Here is a 14,845-nt window from a genome sequence, read left to right on the forward strand (position 1 = left end):
GCACCACACACACTTTTTCCCATTTTTCCCATTTGCCACTTCCTTGCTTTGGGTCCTCAGCATTGAGGGACTCGCTCAATAAAGAGAGAACTGATCACTATTCGTTTCAGCGCTCCTTATCCTTTCCTCTCAATCTCATAACAATACATTATCCAGATGGTCCAAATGAGTTGCTGTTTTTAGGTCTGGAGTAATAGCACAGCTGTCTTCGTGACCTATGGCTATCAACTCTTTAAAATATACATAGCCTGGGATTTGACTCTGCCCAGAGCATTATTTGACTCTCACTTCGTGGTACTACCAGTCTGACGTATCATTTCGTCTTCTGTGGAGTGCTTGTAACGCAAAATTGCAATCAATGAGGGGCCACTTTACGTTTCAAAAGTACACCGAATCATCGCATATTTAAGTATTTATTTCTTACATGTGTACGAAAGACGATTCCGTTATTACTTTTTTGCTGCTGATTGCTTTTTGTAAAACCTAGTCCGAAATTGTGGAAACGTTTCACACAGAAGTATGTACTAACAAGTGCACATAAATCGGGGCATACGAATCAGCTGCTTAAAACAAAAAATCATTGGCAAATTCATTAAGTCTGGATTCAATGTTTTAATAAAAGGAACCAGAGACATGCACACATGCACTGGCACATTAAAACAAGACCTATTGGCTTTGCTAATGCTTGCTGATTTTGCTGTACAGTTAGCCAAACAGGCACATTGTCTTTGGTGTCATGGATGGAAGGCCGACACGTACTCAGTACTGCTGATATGTTTAGTTATTTGAACATGGCGCATCCAAAATACACATATGAAGGGCTGCATGTGTAGAGCTATTCTCTGACAGGTGTGGGCATCCCTCTCTTCTTCATGGGACTGCCTCATCACTGGGCATTTCCTCTCTCGTTCTTTTTCCCTCCAGAAGTGAGGGTTGACCAGTCTCGGGTCTGTCAGAGGGGTGGGACAGTTGTCAACTAGACAGTACCCACAGTGGGAGATGGGCTGAGATCCTGATTTCTGTGTATATTTATGTGCTTTACATACTTACAAAGGATTATCACTGGCAGGAGGCATGATCGAAACAGATACCCAGCGATTAAAGTCTTTTACCACACGGTCAGTCTTTATTGAGTCACTATTGTGTTCCACTGCCCATATATCTGTCAATCTATCAATTCATTTTTTTTCTTGTAATGTTATCTGTTGGAGACACTGAGATTCTCACCAATGGGATGTCCGTGGAAAGTGACCAAATCATCGTTTTGTTTTCCTAGCTCGGCACTTTCTCTCTCAACACGGCCATCCAGGTGCTTTTTCACATTGTGACATGTATATGTCATTGCTTACAGGCAGGACCTCTGGGCTGCGTAGGCCATGGAAGCATGAACAATAGGCAGGGTGAGGGAGAGGACTCTGCAGTCATTCTTACCTAGAAACTCCACTTGATTTCAGCTGGCACTTAAAAGTGGATATTGTTAGCTTCATTTGCTTTATATTTCTCTATATTAGAAGTTTTTAGTTTCAACAGCTACATTTTGATAGCTCTGAAAAGCTGCTGTTGGCAGTGGCGACACATGATTTCTGAAACGGGTATGACACCAATTCTCATCCTGAATTGCAATAAATGAGAGAGTGTGCTGCCTCACCTCCCTGAAGTGGAAGGCTACCCTTATTTAGATTAGATTGTCCACCTTGTGCTCTTTTCGAGCAGAGTAGGTCCTGCCCCTCCTGTGGTCATGTGCTTTGTCAGTCTGGTCAAGACTCGTCAGAGGAGAAATTGCCCTTTTACCCCTCCCATTCCTGGTCGTTTTGTTGGCCCCTGAAAAGATGGACAAGATTATTCCAAAGGTTAGCATGTTAGACCTTAAGTTAGAACTTAAGTTTCTTCCAGCTCTTTTTCGGATGGTGGATTAAGGCAGAATGGCTTCATTGTATGTTGTGCTGACATGGTAGAGGGGTACTATAGTTTGCAGGTAGATGGGCTGCTCACTGGTCCCCCAGTATGTTCCACATTTATGTTTAGTTTTTGATCTTGTTATTAAGATCTTATGGGTGTTTGGCTATGAGATGTATGTCTTGACCAGAATGCACCAGCATTTCTGTTTAAGTTGGGAGGTTGCCTTGCTGTCATGCAGCAGGGTGACAGCAACTTTTGAATTGAAAAAACTGAATGAGAATAACAGCAAATTACTGCTCATCCATAACAACAAGCATCGCTGGTAAGATGCTATCTGGGCCCTATTGCTAGACACCGCTCCCTTGCCAGTAGCCATGGTGAAGTCAACCGGACAGAGCATATATATGACTCCAGAAGATACACACCTTTGCAATGAGGAAAGCTGTAGGACTTAAACAATTGCATCATGTGTCTGACTCCAGCAAGAAGCTTTACTGGTTGCCTTTAAAGCAGAAAATTTAGTTCAAGACACTGTTTTATGATTAATGCCTAATATGGTACAAATCATTCCCACTTTACCAACAAATTTTCAAGACAGACCTTGGCAAATCGTCTTCGTTTCATCTTCTGCCTCCTCCTGAGTGTGCTTCATGTCAGATTGTCACTCTTGGGGAATGTGGAATGGTCAGCCATTGCATGTAAGCAGATTGCAGCACCATCAAGCTTTCCAGAAAGCAGAGAACACCTTCTTATTCTCTTAATCTTTGTGATTTGTTCTATGTTTTTTCAAAGGATCATGATAGCATCTGTAGCTTATTAGCTCTCTGGAGTGCAGGTGCGCTCTCCAAATACATAAAGAGGGCTTTACCTACTGAAGGTGCGGAAAGGAACTCTGCATTTAAAAAAAACAACAAAAAAAATGTTTTTGTTCAATAAAAGGCACTGCAGTGCCTTGAGAGAAGGGGAATAGATTGAAGCACAGTTTGGCTGCCTTGCACACCTTTGGCCTTTTGGACCCTGCCTAGACAATATTGCCACAGTGTGGACATAGAAAGTCAGTACCTTTCACACAGGTTTTTTGATTGAAGCTAAGGAGGGTCTTTCCAAGGATTTCTAGGTGGCAGTTGGTTTTGGACTGAAGGGGAGATTAGCACTGCAGGCGACTCAAAAGTCATTTGGCTTTTTAAGATAGATCGGGGCTCTCTGAGCTTTATAGCAGATAATTTGGTTTGCTCCAAAGTAAGTGAGATGTTAATCCATTTACGCCAAAGAAAACTGACCTTCATCCAAACAAACAATAATGCAAGGCAGAAACTTTGGTCTCTCTCCAGACAGAAGATCTGTATGTCCTTTGTGAACAATTGAAATCCGAGGCCGTGTTGATTAGTTACATGTTTTAAGTAACATAAGACTCCTTTAAACTGCAGAGGAGGCAATGGGGTTTCTGCATATGGCTCTTATAGTGGCAGGTGCTCCGTTTTTGGTTCACGTTTGTGCGTGATCTTTGATCAGCTTGACTGCTTGTCTCTAGCAGGTGATGAGAATTTGATGAACTACAATGTCACATGAGTGAGAGAAGATTAAGCACATTTATTGGTTCTTCAGGGTAATGTCTGTGTAAGTGGTTTATATGGACTGACGGGGTTCCTGCAGCTAGCCTGAATCCAGGATGATGATTCTGGAGACTGCTGTTGTCCTCTTTAAATTCTTGGAGCTGGTGAGTTCTTGTCCAACAATGTTGTTATGGTATCGAGGGGTAGAGCTTTGCCCGTATACAGTTATATCCTTTGGGACAGCAGTTAGTTTAGCAAGCAACATGTTTAAAGTATAATGTTTTGATTCCCAGGGAATTTAACCTCGATTTCTGGTGTGTTATGGGCCTTATTTATGCCCCGTGGTGGTATTCTGAGAGATGTCCTGTTCCACTTTGCCACTCTTAGGGCAGGAATCTGATTAGAATCCTTGGCATTCTACCAGCACCCAATAAAACAGCAAGTAGCTGAGGTTTTGCCACTGGGAGGGGACCTGGTTAAGAACATCCACACTCATTGGATTTGTAAAGTGTGGCTTACCACCCGGGAGGTATCCTTCACACTTCACTGTGGGTGATGTACTTCCTTTTGCCTCAAATATTGTTTGGTAACAATTGCGAGTTGAATATTGTAAGTACTCTGTGCCCATCACAGGCGCTACAGAAATCAGAAGATGTGCTCTCCATCAAAATGTTGCTGTGAAACATTTTCAGATTAATTTGAACCTCTTGCAGTTGTCCAGAATCCTCACTCTATGTGGGACCTATGTTTAGGTCTGTCAGTTCTGGCTCAGGCTCCCATTTAGCCTGTAACCATCAGTTATATCAAATAGGCAACCTAGAACGTTATTTTCCCATTATATTTAGGATAATTGTAGAGGTCATTGTAAGCATTTTCTTTTTCTAAGCTGTGCAGATAGTTGACACAAGCAAGGACAGACTCAATAGTCACTTCTCATTCATTCCAAAACTGTTAGATTTTCATTCAAGCAAGCGACTCTGCTCTCCTCGTTCGTTCCAAGCCGGCCTCACAATACAGAGAGGACTTTCTGTTCTAAGGGTGAGTTGGTCCTTTCGATTTTTTTATGGGCAAGGCTAAGCCTACATGTGCTGGAGACAGGCTCTTCTGTGGCAGCCCCTCGCTTGAGATAAAGGCATCCAGGACTTTGTTTGCTTTTGTGGTATTTTCTGCTTTAGAATCCTTTAGAATATACTTTAGAAGATTACAAACCTTCTAGTATTGTCCATAAGAAGAATATCTATGAACATATGGTGAGATCCTCTGAGGTAGCTGTCACTTATCAAACCCTTGTCTTTTAGGATGTTATCTGCAGTACAGCCACATGCACTACAGCACACATACATTCTGCAACAGTTATGCTAAGCTTTTGAGCAATGCCTACTTTGACTAGAGCATTCTTAAGAATGTGTTTTGTGAGCTCTGCATTTAAGCTTACCTTCCTTCCCTTTATAAAGTTCTGTCTCGCATGAGTCTTGACCAAGATGGACTGATGTAGCTAACTTCTTACTGTAGAGACTCTTCTGTTGGTGGGGGGGGGGGGGAGGGGGGGGCACTAAAAGTACTAAGCAAGTGTATCCCCTTTGCAGGCGGCACATAGTACCTGGAAGTGCGCAGAGGTCCATCCCAGTTCAAGTATGTACATTTATACAAGAGATGTACCAGTACTTGCCTTGTGGCCAGGACATCCCATGAGCCTTGAACGTTTGGGTCTATTAGACTGTTAGTGAAAAAAAAAAACATAAGTCACCATGGTAAGTAACTCTTGCCTATTTTGACATGTAATTTTTTTTGTGCATTTAGTAGCTTGCAGTTCTTCCCGTTGTTGGTGCTCTATTACAACATGGCAGTTGAATCATAACATTTAAATCGCCTTTTTATGAAACAAACAGGTCTTGAGGACAAAAGTAATACAGAAAATACAGTAACATGCTTCTGCTCAGTGACGAGCAGAAACTGTTTTAATAAGCATTTGGCAAGTATCAACATTTCCTATCCTGAGTGCACGTGAGGCCTCAAGTACTTCACAACAAATATAGATGAAAAGTATCATACTAATCAAAGCACAGATTATGAGCTCATCGTCAAAACTCGTGCTTCAGTTCTAAAGAGAAAATGCATATACACACCACGTCTTTTTAAGTTTAACTTGCTTCGTTTTATGTGACCCACTTTTTATTACAAATGTTAAACCATCAAACTGTTCATTTTGTGCCAACCAGCAGAAACCTAATTCTCCTCCTCAGGCGATTAAGCTGGAACAGTCTCTCAAATTTGTAAATGCCAGCCCCCTCCACTCTATGAATCAACGCATACCTACACACCTTCAGTCCTCCATTCTACTCTGTTAAATATTCCCTCTGGTAGTTATTGTTAAACCAGTGTATTCCACTACTTCTTAATACCCCCTTTGTCTGTACGTGTCTCCTCCCTCCCCCGTTTTACACTTTATGTTCCCTAACATATCTACCTGCATGGATGCATAAAGTACTATTTCAATGTTGATAGCAGGCCTTCTGTCACTTGTCCCTTTGGTCTGGACAATTATGTCTCTTTCATCTCATTCAAAATGGTGATTTGAGCTCAAGTCTTTGAAATTCTGCCTTAAAAAGTATTTCTCATACTCCTTTGTTCTGTGTGAGGCACCCTTCCAGTTTCCACCTTAAATAATATTTGTCAGCGTTACCAGTAGATGGTTTTGGATGCAGGCCAGCTCCAGCAAAATTGTAGCAGTTGTGGCAACTCATGTTTGTTGTTGGATAAAGAGATTGGGTGATGTGGAATTTACTTCAGTTTAAAAATTGACTGACTTGTGGTTCTTCTCCTTGCATGACCCTTTTTGACGTGTGGTTGGTTTTATGCTCTATCATTTTTTGGTCAACCAGTTAAAATTCAATCTTTCTCCAAACTGGAGGCTTCAATTGTGAAACATTACCGTTAGAATAGTAAGTTCAGTGTGAGTTCCTTAAAATTTAGTGGTCTGATGCATGCTCCGGCTGCGGTCCAGTGGAGAGAGAAACTGACTTATTGTCCACTCTGTGCTTTCAAACCAAGGACTTTCATATCCAGGCTTCGATGTCCAGGCTCACCTCCTTTTCACAATTACTTCTCAGTCGTAATCCATAACCAGTGACTTCTTTGAATGTGTCTGAAAGATAACTCTTGTACTCTCGAAGTGGTTACTTTACGATTAAAGGAAAATAAAATCTAAGTACATCTGCACTCTCAATGTAAATCTAATGTTTCTCTTTCTCTGGTTGTCTCCAGTTCCTTTTTCAGGGGGTCAGTTAGTCAGATGCAGCAATAATGTATGCACCTATTTACATGCAAAATTTCAAAAAGGTCTTACTGAGCTATACATTTATAGTAGATAAATTAAATCAAACTCTTTGAAATTTAGTAGGAACAACCATGGTGTTCAGGTTGAAATCTACCACACAGCCCATCTGTCTGGTTGCAAAGACATATTGGGGACATGCTGAAAGCTTACCTGGGAATGCATTGTGGCTTTTTCTTACAATTTTTTGTGTTTTGTCATTTTCATTTGCTTGACTTCTGTTTGGCTTTGTTCTAGCCCATCCAGAGTAACTTTGTCCCTTCCGTGGAATATAGTGTGGGATATTTACCACCTCTGTGATTGGCTTCCTCCATTCTTCTGAGTGCTCTTCTTTCAGATTTTTTTCTTTTTCTTGAAGCACTCCATGCCTCCATGAGAGTGCATGTGTTTTTCTGGTGCCTCCTTAGTATACTTCTCTCCTCCGCCCCTCACACACTCTCGAGCACTGCGTGATTCGGTTGACCCCTTTAAAGGCTTGAATGTAGGATCGGATCTTATCAAGCTCACTAGGCACACATGATTGCAGATTTTGCCCATTATGATGCCTGCTTTAGAACTATGCTTTGTGTATCAATCTGAAGATACAACTTTAAGAGCCACTAGCATACAGGATTTGATACATTAAGCTTTTAAGGCTGCTCAGCAAAAATGGGCTTTTATTTTACTGTTATTGAGGCACCTTAAACATGTGTAAATGTCCACTGATCACCAGTGTCGGCTGCCCTTCGTCATGCAGAATTGTCAGTGAACACAACTCAAGGTTTGAAGTTACATCTTGTCCCTCATTCTTAGTGATCCACACTTCAGTGGAGCAGAGCGTGAGGCTCCCAGGCTCCTTAAGTTCATTTGAAAATTGCTGGGACAGGGCAGTAAATGTTAGGTATTTTCAAAAGATACTTGGTTTCAGACTACTTTATAGCGGTCTGTAAACATACACTGCTAGTGTGCTGCAGTAAGTTATGAAACTACAGATCTAAAAGTGCATGAAACATCATATCCTGCCTCAGGGGCGTCGTTTGTGCATTTTATTTACAAGTTCAAGCGTGAGCCTGCATGAAATGTGGCGGCTGCCTATGTACTGCAGAGAGTGGCTAGAAGGCCCTGCCCGACGTGAATAAGATGCTTTATTTTACTGACAGGGCAATAAGCAGCTCTTGTGTTTGGAGGGAGGGTGCGGTGAGTGAGGAAGAAGTAGGTGTCTCGCAGTGAGGGAAGAGGCCTGGGCATAGTTGTCAAGTTCTCAAAGTCTGTGTGCTTGTGAAAGTACAGTATTTCTGCTTTGATCGTTTCACATTTCAGAGTCTTGTTTTTGACACTTTAAGCCACCTTTTATTTTGGAAAAAGAGCAATCTAATCCCCGAACTAACATTAATGTTAGAAACAACTAGTGTGGGCCACAGACAGAATATGTTTTGACTATTACCAGGAAACGTTTAGCTGCCTCTGAATTTCCTCTCTGTTTTAGAGAACAAATATCCCAAATTGGGGAAGAACAAAGTGGCAGATGAGTCACAGGCTAACTGTTAGACCTGGCAGCTTTTTGGTATGTCTCCCCTGTCTTTTTGCCGTCTGACCTCCTGCTTTATGGTTTACTGGACTCTGGTTTTGCTGGTTTATTGTCTCTGTGCACTTTACCACTGCTGTTCAGTGCTAAAGTGCAAGTGCCCCCTATGTAAATTGTATTGATGATTGGGTTATCCATGATTGCCATTTTTGATGTACTGGTAAGTTCCTAATAAAGTGCACCAGAGGTGCTCAGAGCCTGTACATCAAATGCTACCAGTGGGCCTGCAGCACTGGTTTTGCCACCAACAGTAGTAGCCCTGTAAACATGACTCGACCTGAAACTGCAGTGTCTGTGTGTGCAGTTTTAAACTGCCAATTCGACCTGGCATGTGTACCCACTTGCAAGGCCTAAACCTTCCCTTTTACTACAAGTAAGGCATCTAGGTACATGTAGACCCTAGGTAGCTCCATGGGTAGGGTGCAGCATATTTAAAAGGTAGGACATGTACTGGTGTGTATTACATGTCCTAACAGTGAAATACTGTCAGTTTGACAGTTGGGCTGTTTACACCTCTCCTCTAGGCAGTGACACAAAGGGAGGTGGGGTGTAGCCTGCATATCCTGATGAGCCATCTGTGCTGAGAGGAAGTGGAGGAGTGGTCACTCACACCTGAAAGGGCTGTGCCTGCCCTCAAACAATACAGTCTCCAAACCCCTGGTGTGTGTCAGGGCCTGGCCTGGACAATGAAGGATCTTGCAAACAGGTGAGACTTTGCTTTGAAATTCGCCAACTTCAAATGCAGAAATAGGTATAAGTAGTAGACCCAAAACCCCAGATTTTTAGAATCTTTCTGGAATCAAGAGGAACCTCTGCCCAGGAGAAGAGCTGAAGAGCTTGAGGATGAGTACAGTCCCGTTGCTGTGTTGCTTTGCTGGACTGGCCTGCAGTTGCTGCTCCTGCTTGAAAAGCGTGCAAAGAGTGAACTTTGCTGTGTGTCCTGCTTGAGGAAGTTCTCCAAGGGCTCGGAGTAGAGTTTGCCTCCTGTTGGAAGTCTTAGGTATATCAAAGACTTCAGTTTCCTCTTCCTACAGCACTGGGAACTGTGTTTTGTGCTGTTCAAGGTGAAAAATCACGTAACTCCGTCAACGACGCTGCTGGCCTGCACCGTGACCTGCTGATGCCGCATGGAGCCACACTGCCCCACTTCGCACTGCGAACCTGGTGTCACTGACGCCATCATAAGACGTCTTCACTGAGCCGCTGCTCGCACCGCGACCTGTCGCTCCCACACTCTGGCATTGCCTGCTCACACTGCAGCCTGGGCATCCCCGACAACACCGCTCCTGCTGACACTGCCTGCACTATGGCCTGTGGAACACCGCTCGTGAGGGTCACGAAGCACCATCCCGTCCTGCACCGTGGGCTTGGGCCTACCGATGACAGCGCTTCAGCAATGACGACACTGCTGCATGCACGTGACCTGGTGACACCGCACGTCACACCGCCCGCTACACACTGCAGCCCTGGTCTCACTGACACCGCTGGACGCCGTCACTGAGCCGCTGCCTGCACTGTGACATGAGGGCACCACACATTGCATCGTGCCGCTTCGCACCACAGCCCCGACGCCATCCACGCCAGTGCTCCCGACTTCAACAGCCCAGACTTCGATCTGCAACGCATGTGACTTCAAGGGCCCGATGACCCCCGCACCGACACTGCGATGCCACTCTCCAGAGCTTACCGCGAGGATCACGACGCCCTGCAATTCTAAAGGTACTGTTTGCTGGTCTCCCCGACACTTTAGCTGGCCCGCGATGCTGTAGCCGACCTGAACTGTTGGTTTTGTTGATCACGACGCCGTGATAGCCCTAGGTTGATCTATCAAATTCAAGAAACTGTATTTTAGAGTAAATCTTGCAAAATTAATATCTTTAGCACTGTATGTTGGATGTTTATCGTTTGTCTTGTTTTAGACAGATAAATATTGGCTATTTTTCTAAAACTGGTGTTGTGTCCTTTTGTAGTGTTTTCACTTATTACTGTGTGTTGTGTGCAAATGCTTTACACATTGCTTCTGAGATAAGCCTGACTGCTCATGCCAAGCTACCAAGGGGGTGAGCAGGGGTTATCTGAGCGGGTATCTCCCCTATCCTGACTAGAGTGAGGGTCCCTACTTGGACAGGGTGCAAACCAACTGCCAACTATAGACCCCATTTCTAACACTAACACTGTAGGAGTCTTGTCCACATAGTTGGTCCTGTTTTATTCCCTACTCTGGTACAGCTACAGTGCATAATGTGGCATCCAGACCCCGATGAGTCCTGTAAGTATGAACAAAAACCTACTTCTCCCTGCCATCACCCTGTCATGGGGGTCATACCAAACAGTGCCTTGACATACTGTAAGCTTACCAAGAACGTAGAGGGACTTGTTGCCTGCCCATTGCTTACTATTAGTTGCCTTTACTGTCATTCTCAAGTGCCTGTTTTTTATACAATGGCTTGCTTTATTTTTCTTTTGTCTGTCCCTCCCTGGAGCATGACAAATTTACTTGTGTCTTAGCGCTGCTCACTATTAGGGAGTGACTTTTTTGTCTTAAATACTCCACAAGAGTGCATATGCTTTCTAGATATCTCTCTAGTATGCTTCTCTTAACTCTCCTGCTCTTTATTGCTTTTGCTCGTCCTTGTTGCTTTTCTCCTGCAATGCTTTCTCATCTGTGTGCTTTTGCCTCTGCAGCTCCACGTAGCTCTTACTCGCTCGTGCTTATCTCCTACCACACTCCATGGTGCTTTCCCACTTGTTTACTTTCCCCATATGCCCTCCATGTTGTTTTTCCCTCCTGTGCCCACTGTATTGCTTTCCCCAGCCTTTATGGTAAATCCAACCCCCCCAGTCCCACTGTCTTCTTACTTCTGCTCCCCTGTGTTGCTTCCCCACAATGGTTGTACAACGCTAGTATGCGCACATAGACACATACACGTGCACATATACATATTGCCTACTGGCATCACCAGTAGGTAGTTATAGTTAGGACCTAGTTTCCATAGAAAAATCTTTTTTTTGACTTGCCTATATCTTTGGTACCGTTTGACAAAGCTTCACATTTTTTTTTTTAAAGTGCTGTTTAGGGTCTTGTTGTACATGGAAAGTTTTGGGATCATCAGTCAAGCGGGGGCCGAGAAAAAGGGGAGGTTATAAAATTAAAAAAAAGTACGTTTCACATGTTAGTTCCCATAGAGTCTTTAGACACGCCTGCAGCCCAAACTGCTGGACCAAATCTGGCAAAAAGGTTGCTTTTGGTCCAAAGATCAAGATTTTTGTTATTTGGTGTAAATCTGTTCAGTGGTTTTCGCGATACTAAAGGAAATCAAAATTTAAATATAAGGATGGAGCCTAAGCACAGATCTCATGACGAGATCTGATTGGCACTTCAACCAGAAAGTGATGGCAGCCATCTTGGGACCAATATACGATAGCACCCCATTGAAATGCTTTGTAGTGAATGCCAGCTATTGAGGGTCACAGAAAGGAGAACGTATAAAGAGTGATACCAAATTTTAGTTACTATATAAATAATTTTTTGATGATACTATATTAATATTAGGAATTGTGGGGTGTTCTAATGTGATTTTACCTTGCTGGGAATTCATGAATCCTGTTTGAGTGAGAGAAAACTGTTTTCTAATGATTTTCCCATAGAGGTAATGGAGGGTGCTCCAGATGCGAAAATGAGAGCATATTTTCTGTACGTTCACACTATATTTCTCAGCCATATGAGAATAAAGTCTGATATTTTATGTAGGGACCAGACGCGTAGACCATGCATTTCTTTCTTCACTATTTATTAAACAGCCAGTTCAAACTTCAACAAAAGAAAAAACCAGAACACTGCAATATCCCATGGTTCATAACACTGTATCCATGGTAACCACTGCCCAATCTAACAACAGTCTGATTGTCCATATATATTCCCCGATCTCCGAGTCCTTCCTCTTTCTTCACTGCTCAGAGCGTCAGTTAAGTCCCTATTAACCTTATCTGACTATACCGATTAAGGTTTTGAGTTATTATGATATGCTTTATTCTGCCTTTATTCATATTTAGCTGGCTTGGTGTAGTATTGCGAAACGATTGCACGCAGCAGGCTGCATCCCGAGTGCAGATTTGTTTCTTGATTACGTATCGAGTCCACCAGAGGGTGCTCTTTTACGCCACTTTTGTGGCCCGGATCGCGCACAGCGAAGCGTATTGAGTTACCGAGTAGCGTAAGATCGGTTTCGCTATGCGATAAGGGAAAGGAGCTCTGTTCACAAGCAGAACTCCTTCAACCCCTTCCAACCTCTGTAAGACACTGCATTAGCAGTAAGTGAAGGCCCACCAGTGGGCCTGGCCTCGTTACCGCATTAGTGGTTATTTTTTTATTCAGGAGCAAATTCTTCTAGGCTGGTCAGAGCACTGTTGGGGCTGCCCACATTAACTACAGGGCGTTTTGACCTGAAAATATTTCCCTTTCCCTACATCTGTGTGCTCACACCCTCTATTGATGCAGTCCCTGCAGAACCACAGATATTCACTCAACATGCCTACGGATGAGGGCCTCTCTCAACGCCGTCTTCCACCAGAAGTGGATGCACTCTTATCTCAGGCCAGTGCTATGGTACTGGCCCCTTTGCAGGAGAGTGTGGCCAAGTTAACAGCCCAGGTAACTATGGGGCAGGCATGTTTGGGGATATGGGGGTAGGCCCTAGTGGCAGTAGATCAGTGGCTCTCAAGAAATTGCGCAAACATGACGTGGAGCACCTGGATGGCTTTTATCATCTCACCATCATCATCTTCCATAAGATTGCGTGCACATTAAAGCAGGCACCGTTACCCGGGGACATATGGCCTGAAGAGACTGGTGACAAGATCAGCCCCGTATCTGACCCTGAAGAAGGGTTACCCATACAGGGAGAGGGAGACACAGATGGAGAGAGATCTTCTGATGAGGACCGTGACTCTGGTCATCCATGGTGACTGGCTACGGCCACGCCAGACCCTGACGAAGGGGACACGTCCACCTCGGACATGTTCGACCCAGAGGGTATTTATCACCCCATGTCTTCCGAGTGGCAACCGGACCAAAAAGTTGTGGAATATGTGACCAGCAAGATCTGACAAACTCTGGACCAGGATGTTCAAGCCAGACTAAGGGCCAAATGCCCTCGGCCTACTCTGGAGGGCAAAGTGGTGGCTACGCCGGATATTAATCCTAAACTGTGCACTTTCTTCGGGAAGTATACTATGGACCCTTAAAAGGGTATTGACCACTCCTTTAAGACCTGCCAAGATAAACTTTTAGATGTGTTGGAACCCCTGACACAGATTATTCAGTTGGTCGAACAGGCGAAGCACACAAGCAGACCCTGGCCACGGACATAGTGGCAGGATGGGCCCAGAGGGCAGTTTGCCTCCTGGGTAATGTCAATTGCGCCATCTCAGCAGAGAGGTGCCACTCCCTACTCATAAAAATTGACCCTAACCTCTGGGACCTCTCCAATTCGTAAGCATGGATGGTCGCCCAGGGACACCTGTTTGGCGATCCCTTTGTGAAAGAATTGGGGAAATTTGTAGCAACCTTTTCAGCACTTGATAACGTTTAAAAAGATTTTCCCCAGAAAGGTTTTTGGCGGGGCGGAAGAGGTAGCGTCACTCCTCCAGCCGTCCCAACCTGCAAGTCCCCGGAGGAGGCTACACCAAGAGAAACAATGGTTGGCTGGATGGCCGACAAGGAACATTCTTCCCCAACTGGGGAAGAGGTACGAGCAGACCCAACTGAAGCACCCGTGGCAGGGCAAACACCCTTAGAAGACCTAAGAGTAAGCATTACCCCTGTTTCCCCTTGAACAGTGGCGGGAGGTTGAGGAGGTATGCGCACAGATGGATGGACTTCACCTCCGATACCTGGGTGTTACCCATATAGAGTTCTGGGGAACCGCGTTACAAGGGGCACCACCAAAACCAAATTTTTTTCTTCTCTGCAACAGACATGGCACTGATAGATACAGAAGCGCAGGGGCTTCTAGTGAAAAGGGCCAATGACCGGTGAGTACTCCACCCAGGAATCTCCTGAGCAATATCTTTCTTGTAGCGAAAAAAGACAAAGGAACCATCCGGTCATAAGCTTACAGGCATTCAACGATTGGGTGGTCTACAGGCACTTCAAGATGGGGGGAACCCGCATGCTCAGGGATCTCCTTCCTAAAGGGAATTGGATGAACGGTTGGACCTCAAGGACGCATACCTCACAGTCCTGATCTTTCCCCCACACAGCCGGTTTCTACAGTTTATATGGTGGCAACAAATATTCAAATTCAAATCTCTCCCATTCAGACTGTCGTCGGCACCCTGGTGCTTCACGAAACTGCTCAAACCAGTGTTGGGGTGGTTGCTGCCATATCATTGTTGATGTGATGGCAGCCAGTCAGAGCTCTGCATGAGGTCTGTTGGCCCTGTGGATCCTCCACAGTGTGAAATATACAAAGTTTTTGAGCGTTAATTGCTCAG

General features: G+C 44.4%; 1 protein-coding gene across 9 annotated transcripts in view; it reads left to right on the forward strand.

Annotated features, from left to right (window-relative positions):
- The window catches only part of LZTS2 (leucine zipper tumor suppressor 2), a 527,324-nt gene that overhangs the window by 109,928 nt on the left and 402,551 nt on the right, over positions 1 to 14,845 (forward strand). The window lies entirely within an intron of this gene.

This window comes from Pleurodeles waltl, chromosome 6 (assembly GCF_031143425.1).
Source record: "Pleurodeles waltl isolate 20211129_DDA chromosome 6, aPleWal1.hap1.20221129, whole genome shotgun sequence".
Lineage (NCBI taxonomy): Eukaryota > Metazoa > Chordata > Amphibia > Caudata > Salamandridae > Pleurodeles > Pleurodeles waltl.